The sequence below is a fragment of the Arachis hypogaea genome, chromosome 13, assembly GCF_003086295.3.
Source record: "Arachis hypogaea cultivar Tifrunner chromosome 13, arahy.Tifrunner.gnm2.J5K5, whole genome shotgun sequence".
Classification (NCBI taxonomy): domain Eukaryota; kingdom Viridiplantae; phylum Streptophyta; class Magnoliopsida; order Fabales; family Fabaceae; genus Arachis; species Arachis hypogaea.
The window spans coordinates 57052700-57066535 of record NC_092048.1 but is presented as its reverse complement, the minus strand read 5'-3'; the positions used below and the strand labels follow the sequence as shown (position 1 = coordinate 57066535).

At 37.3% G+C, this 13836-nt stretch overlaps 1 non-coding gene across 1 annotated transcript; it reads right to left on the bottom strand.

Annotated features, from left to right (window-relative positions):
- Positions 1–11214: 11214 nt before the first annotated feature.
- On the bottom strand, positions 11215–11322 carry LOC112739923 (small nucleolar RNA R71). The gene has a single exon (XR_003170858.1). It is a non-coding gene; the product is annotated as a small nucleolar RNA R71 (small nucleolar RNA).
- Between the last annotated feature and the right edge of the window lie 2514 nt (positions 11323–13836).

Here is a 13836-nt window from a genome sequence, read left to right as displayed (position 1 = left end):
GCGAATCGCACAAAACCCAGGGCACGCGGACACATGCCTGACGCTTCCGCATCATTAAAAAAAAATCTCGCGACCCACGCGTACGCGTGCCGTACGCGTACGCGTGCCGTACACGTACGCGTGCCGTACGCGTACGCATCGCCTGCGCCGCACACCTCCACCAGTTCACCGCCAGTTTTTTTTAATTTTTTTATTCTCTCTCCCAAATCCTAATTCTCTCTTGTTCTTTTATCCTTTTATTCTTATTTCAGTATAATATTTGTTTCTTTTTATTTTCAGTTCTTCTTTGCTTGAGGACAAGCAAACCTTTAAGTTTGGTGTTGACGCTTTGCTTATAGGGTTTTCTGTCTATTCTTATGGCACCAAAGGGAGGCAAATCATCTTCACAAAGGAGCACAACCTAAAGAATAAAACGACCGCTCGGATAACTAAGGTGGTTGAGTTCCTTTCATTTTTTTCCTTCCCGCTTTTATTATGTTATGTTTTGGTTTCCTGCTATTTTGTTTTGTTTATTGCATGATCCTTTATTAGTAGATTCACAGGTTCTAGTTTAATTTTCTATTAAGTACTTTAATTCTGAAAGATGTCTCATGTATTGCCCACTGAGCTTAAAATAAAAAAGAAAGAAGAACAGATGTAGTGCATGAGAATTTGAGTTTAATTTTTAGAGTAGTCTCATTTACTTAGATGTGGTGATACTTTCTATTTTCTGAATGAATGCTTAAACAGTGCATAGTTTTGATAGTGAAGTTTATGAATGTTAAAATTGTTGGCTCTTGAAAGAATGATGAAAAAAGAGAAATGTTATTGATAATCTGAAAAATCATAAAATTGATTCTTGAAGCAAGAAAAAACAGTGAAAACTACGAAGCTTGCGAAAAAAATATAAAATAAAGAAAAATAAAGAAAAAAAGCAAGCAGAAAAAGCCAATAACCCTTTAAACTAAAAGGCAAAGGGTATAAAGGATCCAAGGCTTTGAGCATTAATGGATAGGAGGGCCCAAAGAAATAAAATCCTGGCCTAAGCGGCTAAATCAAGCTGTCCCTAACCATGTGCTTGTGGCGTGAAGGTGTCAAGTGAAAAGCTTGAGACTGAGCGGTTAAAGTGGTTATCCAAAGCAAAAAGAGTGTGCTTAAGAACTCTGGGCACCACTAACTGGGGACTCTAGCAAAGCTGAGTCATAATCTAAAAAGGTTCACCCAGTTATGTGTCTGTGGCATTTATGTATCCGGTGGTAATATTGGAAAACAAAATGTTTAGGGTCACGGCCAAGACTCATAAAGTAGCTGTGTTCAAGAATCAACATACTGAACTAAGAGAATCAATAACACTATCTGAATTTTGAGTTCCTATGGATGCCAATCATTCTGAACTTCAAAGGATAAAGTTAGATGCCAAAACTATTCAGGATTGCAGTTGTAAACTCCACTATAAGAAGAGACATGAGCTTAATCGAACTCTCATTCTCATGCAAATTCACATCTTAAGCTTATATTAGTTTTGGTTGCTTGAGGACAAGCAACAATTCAAGTTTGGTGTTGTGATGCATGAGCATCTTTCCTATCTTTTCCTAGTGAAATTGCATTTAATTTATTGAGTTTAATCAAGAATTAATTATATTTTAGCCACTATGGATGCTATTTTGAGTTTTGTGCAATACTATTTATTTTAGGTAGCATTCGGCGAAATTTGATGGAGTTTCTGCAGCACAAGAATCAAAGGAGATGGCAGCGAGGAGCGACGCGTACGCGTGCCTGACGCGTGTGCGTGACTCGCGGAAAAAGACCATTGACGCGTGTGCGTGACCGACGCGTACGCTTGACATGCGCAACGTGCAAAAAAATGCAGAAAGACGCTGGAGGCGATTTCTGGGCTGTTTTGACCCAGTTTTCAGCCCAGAAAACACAGATTAGAAGCTGTAGAATGGACAAATCAAGTGGTCCCCACCCATCAGCTGAAGACTTGTTAATTAATTCGAATTTAAATTCAAATTTGATTTTTAAATAGGAAAATATATTATTTTAATTTTAATTTTAGAAATTTGATTTTTAAAATTATTAGGATTAGTTACAAAAGGGGATTCAGATCCATCAGATTAGAAGGAGAGTACATTTTTACCTGAATCTTTATTTTCTACTTTGAACCATGAGCAACTAATCCTCCATTGTTAAGGTTAGGAGCTCTGTCTATTTCTATGGATTGATTTTATTGCTTTTCTATTTTAATTTATGTATGGATTTATAATTTTAGAATTGTTTTCGCTCTTTATTTTATAAATTTGGGTGGAACAGAAGTATGATCCTCTTTCTATTTGAGTTCTTGTATAACTTGGAAAAGTTCTTTACTTGAACAATAGCTTGAAAACATATTCTCCTAAATTTTAATTATCTGGATTTAACGGGATACGTGACATATAATCCTTTTATTTTTAGGTAATTAGAGTTTTTGTGGCATATAAACTGAAATTTGATCATCACTCTCTAATTGGAATTAATTGACCAAGGAATTAGCTGTTGATGAATTTTAGAGGAGACTAGGAAGGTCTAAGGAATTAGAGTCTAGTCACATATAGTTTGTCATAAATTAAATCCAACATGATTAAAATAGTTAGTAAGGAAAATTAATCCGGAAAAATAGATAACTCTGAAACCTTAACTATTTTCTCCATATTTTATTCCCAACATATTTACTTGCCTTTCTTCAATATTCTTTATATTGTTTAATGTCTTTTATATTGCATCTCAACACTATTTTCTGTTTGTCTAACTAATCCTATCAAACACTATTGTTGCTTAATCCATCAATCCTCGTGGGATCGACCCTTACTCACGTAAGGTATTACTTGGTACGACCTGGTGCACTTGCCGGTTAGTTAGTGGGTTATAAATACCGCACCATGCGTACACACACAACCCCTTGTTTTCGCCATCTGTGTGTACACACACACGTTGTCACCCCTTCTGTTGGGAGCTTTTGCACATGCTTGTGTGCTTGCACAGACCTAGTGCGCACGCACATATGAACAATTTCTTAAAAAAGAAAAAAAAAACTTCTGTGTGTACGCACCCACCTGTGCGTACGCACCCACCTATGCGTACGCACACTTCGTAATTCCCTCTCTACTGACTGCGCTCGCACACACTTGTGCGAACGCATAATTTCATCTTCCACCCAGTGTGCGTATGCACACATGTACGTGCGTACGCACAAGTGCTGTTTTGGGCATAATTTTGATTGCACTTTGAATTAATCCCTAACTCACTTCCACCCCCTCCATCCATCTCTTTTCTTGCTTTTGCCCTGCTTTCTACTTATCCTAGTAGTTTTAATTGCATCTCATTTTGATTTTAGTAATTATATTTGGTTTGGTTTAGTTATTTATTAATTAAATAAGTTGCAAGTATTTACTTGATATTAATTGGCTTGCTACTTGCTTGAAATTTGGCATAATATTTTATGAATATGTGCACTGCATGCCATGTGTTCAATGAAATGCATGAATGAAATTTTTGTTTAATGCATGTGTTGTAGCTACCATATGTGTTAGACTATATCCTTGTTTGGCATTCAATTCCAGAATGGTGCACTATTGCATGATTATGATGCTATCTTGGATTGAAATTTCAATAATGTACTTGTTTATAACATTGAGTTGCGAGCACCAAATTCATATGAAAATTGACATTTGATTGCTTATTTGGTGAAATTTTAATAAGTACATATTGAATTTAGTGAATTGAATTGAATTCCTTATTCATCATGATTTTTAAATCAATATAATCATATAACAAGGTACTTGTTTCTTGTTAATGCTTTGCATTTGTTTGAGTTGACTCGACTTGATTCTTATCAAGCTTGTCACTTTTTGTAACAAGCACCTTATCTATGTGATTATATCATTATTTTTTAGGATGAATAAGTAGTTTTCTTTTCATTAATAGATTGGTTATTGTTTATTGTGCTTTTATACTAATTTTGCGCTTTCACTTGCACAATTTCAATATCCAATATTTTCTAAATTCAATTCACTCTTGTTGTAATTACCTAAGCTTGCTTGTGTTTAATTGATGCTCATCCATTCCGTGCATCTTAGGCCATTTAATTGAGGAACTCATGCTTACTTTTTGATTGTGTGGATGCTGTTTTAGCTGGCCGTTGTGTATGTTCTAACCGCGCGCATAATTGGAATATGCAACCAGCTTATTTTTATCATACCACACCACTATGCACACTTCCTAAATTAAATGCTTGTTTGTTTTATATTGCCTCAAAGTATACATTGTATTTGCTTCCTCCTTTGCCTTTTTGTGCCACTTGCCTTATGATTCCTAATTATACTCTATTCATTCTTTTTGAGGATGAACCGTAAAGGTAAGTAGTCGGTAGAGGAGGAGGACGTCGAGGATGGAGAGGCCGATCCTGCATTAAACTTGGCAATTTTTCAGCAGCCCGACCGCTCGCATCTGCCAGTTGAAGGTAGAGTGCTTTAGAGCAGTCTCCCCAAATTGTATTCATGCACGGAAGACCGTGCAACGCTTAAGTGTGGGAGAGGATTCACGATTTTGGGGTATAAACTTTTTTTTTGAACACTTTACACTTTACTTTTGTTTTCTTTTAATTATGTTTCTTGTAGATATTTGTTAGTATTTTTTAGTATTGCACCTTTACTTTAGTTGTATATATATATATATATATATATATATATATATATATATATATATATAGAAGTTGTGATTAGATGTTGTGAATAGTATAGTGCCTAGTTCAATTTTGTCCTAATTGTTCATGATGATTTTTGGATATTGAAAATTAGGAAAAGAACTAGGAAAATTTTGAACTTTACATCCATCACATCATACATATATATATAGGAAATAATTTTGGTGAAAACAACAAAAATTTTCAAGAAATCTCTTTTAGAGCATTCCATTGTTTTGATACGGAAAATTATTTTTAAGACTTGCTTGAATGGTTTTTGTGGAACATAGAAAGGAGATAGAACAAGACACCAAGTGAGATTTGAGCTTCTAATGTGTGGTTGCTTATTTCAGCCACAATCTTTATTCTTTTGTGCTATGCTCCTTCTTTGATTGTGATCTTAGATTTGCTTGATTCTTTATTTACGATATTTGATGTTTTGAATGCATTTAGCATGATTGAGGCTATTTTTGAAGTTAAGCTTACTCACCCATATAGCCAAACCCGTATATCTACATTTGTCAACCAATTTTGAGCTTTTTAATCCTCTTTTGTTCTAATTGTTATCACATCACCAACCGTAAGCGAAAACCATGAATTGCATCTTTGATTGACTTAGGTTAATGTGTGTGTATCATTTAAGTGTGAGGGAAATTTTGGAAAATAATGCTAGAAGAAATGAAAAATTTTATTTTGGGTATTCATTAAAAAATTTAGGAAATGGGTGCACATTCATATGTCAATTTTCTTTAACCATATGCATTTGTCTTAAAAGAAAAAAAGAGAAAAATGGGACAAAGGTTGCCCCAAAGGAAAAAAATATGAATAAGGAATGCATATATGGATTTGGATGAAAAAGAGGCATGAATGTGTGTAAAAAAAAAGTAAAGGGTAGTTAGAATACATTTTAGAGAGTAGGTTGGTATAGGTTGAGTGGGATACTTGAGCTAATTAAAGATTCAATTTATTAGTCCACTTGACCATATTAATCCTACCTTCACCCTAATCCCATTACAATCCTAAAAAGTCCTCATGATATTTGCAATCATGCATCATATGTTTGTTGATTGTTAGATGAAGAGAAAATCCTTGAAAGCATGATTAGAGGAGGATTGAGTGATTAAACATTAAACACTGAGCATTTAGAGTGTATATACATCTAGTGAGGGTTCGATCGCTTAACTCTATGTTTGTGTTTAGGATGAGGATATGCTATTGTTTAAATGTGGGAGAATTGATGATTCATATTTGATGATAATTTTTGGCTTAAATTGGACGGATTTCTTCACATAAACTCACACTTATTCACTAAAATAGCATACTTTTGTATTTGAGTAAACTACTATTTGTACCCCACGAAAGTTGAAGACGCTGACATATCTACCTATAGAAAAAAGAAATTACCATTTGTACCCATGAAATATAAACTTTTGCTAATAAAACTATCCAAATCCAAAAAAATTATTTAAAATTCCCAAATTACCCCACCACCACCACTTACTCCACACCACCACTTTTCCAATCCCAAACCCACCACCGAAATTCTTCCTCACCACCACCCTAAACCCTAATTACCATTATCACTCAATCCAAAGGCACCACCACCTTATTTCCTTTATCACTACCATCATCACCACCACTATTATAACTCCATTATCATCTTCTTCACATAAAGCAACAACAACAACAATAGAAAAAGTAAACTGTCTGAGACCACCGCACCACCACCGGCGAACACCAAGCTGCCCCCTCACCCAATTTCCACTCTTCTTCCTCTCTCTCGCCCCTTCTTAGCTCCTTTGCATAACCACCGCCGCGGCACTCAACAATCGCTGGCGCCGTCAAGTCCCACCCAACCTCCACTCGCCGCCGCCGCATCCTTTCCCCCTTTCTTTCCTCCTCCACCCTTTCCCTCTCTCTTTCTTCTTCTTCCCCTCGCCTTACCTCCGCGAGCCCAGAACCATCGTCGCCTTCTATTTTTGCCGCCTTTTACAACCCTAGAGCCACTGCCATTGCCTGATCGCTACCGCTGTCCCAACCCATTCTAGCTAGCCCTCCATCTCTCGCTGACACAGAGCTCTAGTCCCTGTCCAGTCCGCAGTTCCACTCTGCTCTTCCCCAGTCTACAAACCCAGAGACCACTAAACCTACATCACGCAACCATTCGAAGAAGTAGAAGAGAGAGAAGCAAAATACAGAAGGAAAGAGAGAGAAAGAGAGAGAGGAAGGAGTTGGCAGAGTTGACGGACTCTGGCGGTGGCGACGAGCTCAGAAAATGGAAGGAGAAAAAGAGAGAGAGGATGGGGTTAGTGGTAGTGGTGGTTGATGAGCGGATAATTTATACGCTTTTTGGCATTGTTTTTAGTATGTTTTTAGTAGGATCTAGTTACTTTTAGGGATGTTTTCATTAGTTTTTATGTTAAATTCACATTTCTGGACTTTACTATGAGTTTGTGTGTTTTTCTGTGATTTCAGGTATTTTCTGGCTGAAATTGAGGGACTTGAGCAGAAATCAGATTCAGAGGTTGAAGAAGGACTGCTGATGCTGTTGGATTCTGATCTTCTTGCACTCAAAGTGGATTTTCTGGAGCTACAGAACTCGAAATGGTGCGCTTTCAATTGCGTTAAAAAGTAAACTTCCAGGGCTTTCCAGCAATATATAATAGTCCATACTTTGGCCAAGAATAGACAACATAAACTGGCATTCAACGCCAGCTTTCTGCCCAAATCTGGCGTCCAGCGCCAGAAAAGGAGCCAAAACCAGACTTGAACGCCCAAACTGGCACAAAAGCTGGCGTTCAACTCCAGAAAAGACCTCTACACGTGCAACACTCAAGCTCAGCCCAAACACACACCAAGTGGGCCCCGGAAGTGGATTTATGCATCAATTACTTACTTCTGTAAACCCTAGTAGCTAGTTTATTATAAATAGGACCTTTTACTACTGTATTAGGCATCTTTGATCAGTTGTATCTATCTTAGATCACATTTGAGGGCTGGCCTCTCGGCCATGCCTGGACCTTTCACTTATGTATTTTCAACGGTAGAGTTTCTACACTCCATAGATTAAGGTGTGGAGCTCTGCTGTTCCTCAAAGATTAATGCAAAGTACTACTATTTTCTATTCAATTCATCTTATTTCGCTTCTAAGATATTCATTCGCACTTCAACCTGAATGTGATGAACGTGACAATCATCATCATTCCCTATGAACGCGTGCCTGACAACCACTTCCGTTCTACATTAGAATTGAACGAGTATCTCTTAGATCTCTTAATCGGAATCTTCGTGGTGTAAGCTAGAATGATGGCGGCATTCAAGAGAATCCGGAAGGTCTAAACCTTGTCTGTGGTATTCCGAGTAGGATTCAATGAATGAATGACTGTGACGAGCTCCAAACTCGCAATTGCTGGGCGTTAGTGACAGACGCAAAAGGATAGTAAATCCTATTCCAGCATGATCGAGAACCGACAGATGAATAGCTGTGCTGTGACAGGGTGCGTTGACCATTTTCACTGAGAGGATAAGATGAAGCCATTGACAAGGGTGATGCCTCCAGACGATTAGCCGTGCCGTGACAGGGCATTGGATCATTTTTCCGAGAGATGACCGAAAGTAGCCATTGACAGTGGTGATGTATCACATAAAGCCAGCCATGGAAAGGAGTAAGACTGACTGGATGAAGATAGCAGGAAAGCAGAGGTTCAGAGGAACGAAAGCATCTCTATTCGCTTATCTTAAATTCTCACCAATGAATTACATAAGTATTTCTATTCCTATTCTATTATTTATTTTCGAAAACCCATTACTGTTTTATATCCGCCTGACTGCGATTTACAAGGTGACCATAGCTTGCTTCATACCAACAATCTCCGTGGGATTCGACCCTTACTCACGTAAGGTATTACTTGGACGACCCAGTGCACTTGCTGGTTAGTTATGCGAAGTTGTGAAGATATGTTTAGACCATGGTTCTGTGCATCCGTTTTTGGTGCCATTGCCGGGGAATCAATTTCGAACAACAATTCACAACCTGAGTAGCAATTTCGCATACCAAGTTTTTGGCGCCGTTGCCGGGGATTGTTCGAGTTTGGACAACTGACGGTTCATCCTGTTGCTCAGATTAGGTAATTTTCTTTTTTGTTTTGTTTTCAAAAAGTTTTTTTCAAAAAAAAATCTTTCAAAAATTTTCTCATCTGTTTTCGAAAAAAAATAAAAATGTTTTCAAAAATTTATTCAAAATTTTTAAGAATGAATTCTAGTGTTTCATGAAGCATGTGAAGCCTGGCTGGCTGTAAAGCCAAGTCTAAATTCTTTTGGACTGAGGCTTCCAACCATCAACTGTTATACGACTGTAGGGTATGTCAGGCATGTCATGCCTGAATTACATGCTGAAGCTTGGCTGGCCATTGGCCATGTCTAGTGTTTTGGACTGGAGCTTTCATTGAAAGCTTGGCTGGCTAGTGAGCCATGTCTAATTCCTGGACTGAAGCTTTAGACTAACATGGCAAGATTCTTGGAATTCATATTAAAAATTTTGGAATCCTTATTTTTCTTTCTTTCTAAATAATTTTCGAAAAATATAAAATAAAAATCCAAAAAAATTAGAAAATCATAAAAATCAAAAAAATATTTTGTGTTTCTTGTTTGAGTCTTGAGTCATGTTATAAGTTTGGTGTCAATTGCATGTGCATCTTGCATTTTTCGAAAATTCTCATGCATTCATAGTGTTCTTCATGATCTTCAAGTTGTTCTTGGTAAGTCTTCTTGTTTGATCTTTGCATTTGCATGTTTTGTGTCTTTTCTTGTTTTTCATATGCATTCTTGAATTCTTAGTGTCTAAGCATTAAAGAATTCTAAGTTTGGTGTCTTGTATATTTTTCTTGCATTAAAAATTTTTCAAAATATGTTCTTGGTGTTCATCTTGACATTCATAGTGTTCTTGGTGTTCATCTTGACATTCATAGCATTCATGCATGCATTCATTGTTTTGATCTAAAAATTTCATGCATTGCATCTTTTTAGTGTTTTTCTCTCTCATCATAAAAATTCAAAAATAAAAAAAAAATATCTTTCCCTCTTTCTCTCTCATAAATTCGAAAATTAGATTTGACTTTTTTCAAAAAATTTTAAAATCTAGTTGTTTTTATGAGTCAAATCAAATTTTCAATTTAAAAATCTCATCTTTTTCAAAAATCAAATCTTTTTCAAATTTCTTAGTTATTTTCGAAAATTCCAAAAAAATATTTCAAAAATTTTTTTCTTAATTTTACATCAAATTTTCGAAAATAACATCTCCAATTAATGTTTTGATTCAAAAATTTCAAGTTTGTTACTTACTTGTTAAGAAAGATTCAAACTTTAAGTTCTAGAATCATATCTTGTGATTTCTTGTGAATCAAGTCATTAATTGTGATTTTAAAAATTAAATCTTTTTCAAAAACTAATTTCAATCATATCTTTTCAAAAATATCTTCTTATCTTATCTTTTTCAAAAATATGATTTCAAAATATCTTTTCTAACTTCCTAACTTCTTATCTTTTCAAAATTTGTTTCAACTAACTAACTAACTTTTTGTTTGTTTCTATCTTTTTCAAAACTACCTAACTAACTCTCTCTCTCTAATTTTCGAAAATATCTTCCCTCTTTTTCAAAAATTTCTTTTTAATTAACTAATTATTTTTATTTTTGATTTCAAAATTTTTCGAAAATTACTAACCTTTTTCAAAAACTATTTTCGAAAATCACTAACCCTTTTTCAAAAATTATTTTCAAAAATTCTCCCTCTCCCATCTTATTCTATTCATTTATTCATCTACTAACATCTCATCTCACATCTCTACCCTCCTCACAGTTGTGTTTCTTCCATTACATTACATTCTTTATCTCCCTCTTTTCTTCCACTCACAAAGGGATCCCTATACTGTGGTATAAAGGAACTCTATTATTATTATTTTTTCTGTACCCTCTTCTTTGTCATATGAGCAGGAGCAAGGACAAGAATATTCTTGTTGAAGCAGATCCAAAACCTGAAAGGACTCTGAAGAGAAAATTAAGAGAAGCTAAATTACAACAATCCAGAGATAACCTTTTAGAAATTTTCGAACAGGAAGAGGAGATGGCAGCCAAAAATAATAATAATGCAAGGAGGATGCTTGGTGACTTTACTGCACCTAATTCCAATTTACATGGAAGAAGCATCTCCATTCCTGCCATTGGAGCAAACAACTTTGAGCTGAAACCTCAATTAGTTTCTCTGATGCAGCAGAACTGCAAGTTTCATGGACTTCCATCTGAAGATCCTTTTCAATTCTTAACTGAATTCTTGCAGATATGTGATACTGTTAAGACTAATGGAGTAGATCCTGAAGTCTACAGGCTCATGCTTTTCCCTTTTGCTGTAAGAGACAGAGCTAGACTGTGGTTGGATTCTCAACCCAAGGATAGCCTGAACTCTTGGGATAAGCTGGTCAAGGCTTTCTTAGCCAAGTTCTTTCCTCCTCAAAAGCTGAGCAAGCTTAGAGTGGATGTTCAGACCTTCAGACAGAAGGAAGGTGAATCCCTCTATGAAGCTTGGGAGAGATACAAAGGACTGACCAAAAAGTGTCCTTCTGACATGCTTTTAGCATGGACCATCCTGGATATATTCTATGATGGTCTGTCTGAGTTATCTAAGATGTCATTGGATACCTCTGCAGGTGGATCCATTCACCTAAAGAAAACGCCTGCAGAAGCTCAAGAACTCATTGACATGGTTGCAAATAACCAGTTCATGTACACTTCTGAAAGGAATCCTGTGAATAATGGGACGCCTATGAAGAAGGGAGTTCTTGAGATTGATACTCTGAATGCCATATTGGCTCAGAACAAAATATTGACTCAGCAAGTCAATATGATTTCTCAGAGTCTGAATGGAATGCAAGCTGCATCCAACAGTACTCAAGAGGCATCTTCTGAAGAAGAAGCTTATGATCCTGAGAACCCTGCAATAGCAGAGGTGAATTACTTAGGTGAACCTTATGGAAACACCTATAACTCATCATGGAGAAATCATCCAAATCTCTCATGGAAGGATCAAAGGCCTCAACAAGGCTTTAATAATGGTGGAAGAAACAGGTTTAACAATAATAAACCTTTTCCATCATCCACTCAGCAACAGACAGAGAACTCTGAACAAAACACTTCTAATCTAGCAAATTTAGTCTCTGATCTATCTAAGGCCACTGTGAGTTTCATGAATGAAACAAGATCTTCCATTAGAAATTTGGAAGCACAAGTGGGCCAGCTGAGTAAAAGGATCACTGAAATCCCTCCTAGTACTCTCCCAAACAATACAGAAGAGAATCCAAAAGGAGAGTGCAAGGCCATTGAATTAATTACCATGGCCGAACCTGTAAGGGAAGGAGAGGACGTGAATCCCAAGGAGGAAGACCTCCTGGGACGTCCAGTGGTCAATAAGGAGCTTCCCTCTGAGGAACCAAAGGACTCTGAGGCTCATCTAGAGACTATAGAGATTCCATTGAACCTCCTTATGCCATTCATGAGTTCTGATGAGTATTCATCCTCTAAAGAAAATGAGGATGTTACTGAAGAGCAAACTGCCAAGTTTCTTGGTGCAATCATGAAGCTAAATGCCAAATTATTTGGCATTGATACTTGGGAAGTTGAACCTCCCTTGTTCATCAATGAACTAAGTGATCTGGATCAACTGACATTGCCTCAGAAGAGACAGGATCCTGGAAAGTTCATAATACCTTGTACCATAGGCACCATGATCTTTAAGGCTTTGTGTGACCTTGGTTCAGGAATAAACCTCATGCCCCTCTCTGTAATAGAGAAACTGGGAATCTATGGGGTGCAAGCTGCTAGAATCTCATTAGAGATGGCAGATAATTCCAGAAAACAGGCTTATGGACAAGTAGAGGACGTGTTAGTAAAGGTTGAAGGCCTTTACATCCCTGCTGATTTCATAGTCCTGTATACTGGAAAGGAAGAGGATGAATCCATCATCCTAGGAAGACCTTTCCTGGCCACAGCAAGAGCTGTGATTGATGTGGACATAAGAGAATTGATCCTTCAATTAAATAAGGACAACCTTGTGTTTACAACTCAAGGATCTCTCTCTGCATCCATGGAGAGGAAGCAGAAAAAGCTTCTCTCAAAGCAGAGTCAAACAAAGCCCCCACAGTCAAACTCTAAGTTTGGTGTTGGGAGGCCACAACCAAACTCTAAGTTTGGTGTTGAACTCCCATATCCAAACTCTAAGTTTGGTGTTGGAGAGTTTCAACAATGCTCTGAACATCTGTGAGGCTCCATGAGAGCCCACTGTCAAGCTATTGACATTAAAGAAGCACTTGTTGGGAGGCAACCCAATGTTTATTTATCTAATTTTATTTTTGTTTTTCATGTTTTATTAGGTTCATGATCATGTGGAGTCACAAAATAAATATAAAAATTGAAAACAGAATCAAAAACAGCAGAAAAAAATCACACCCTGGAGGAAGCAGCTGCCTGGCGTTCAACGCCATAACAGAGCATGGTTCTGGCGCTGAACGCCCAAAATGGGCAGCATCCTGGCGCTGAACGCCCAGAACAAGCATGGTTCTGGCGTTCAACGCCAGAAATGGCAACAAATGGGCGTTGAACGCCCAAAATAGACACCAACCTGGCGCTGAACGCCCAGAGTTGTGTGCAAAGGCATTTTACATGCCTAATTGGTGCAGGGATGCAAATCCTTGACACCCTACGATCTGTGGACCCCACAGGATCACCTCAGGATCTGTGGACCCCACAAGATCCCCACCTACCTCCACTCACTTCTTCTCACCACTCTCTTTCACACAACCCCATAAACACTCTTCCCCAAAAACCCTTCACCAATCACCTCAATCTCTCTTCCCCATCACCTCTTTACCACTCACATCCATACACCTACTACCTTCAAAATTCAACATCTCTCTCTCACCCAATCCCACCCATATGGCCGAATACACACATCCATCCATCTCCTCCATACCTTCTTCTTCTTCTTCTATTCTTTCTTCTTTTGCTCGAGGGCGAGCAACATTCTAAGTTTGGTGTGGTAAAAGCATAGCTTTTTTGTTTTTTCCATAACCATTGATGGCACCTAAGGCCA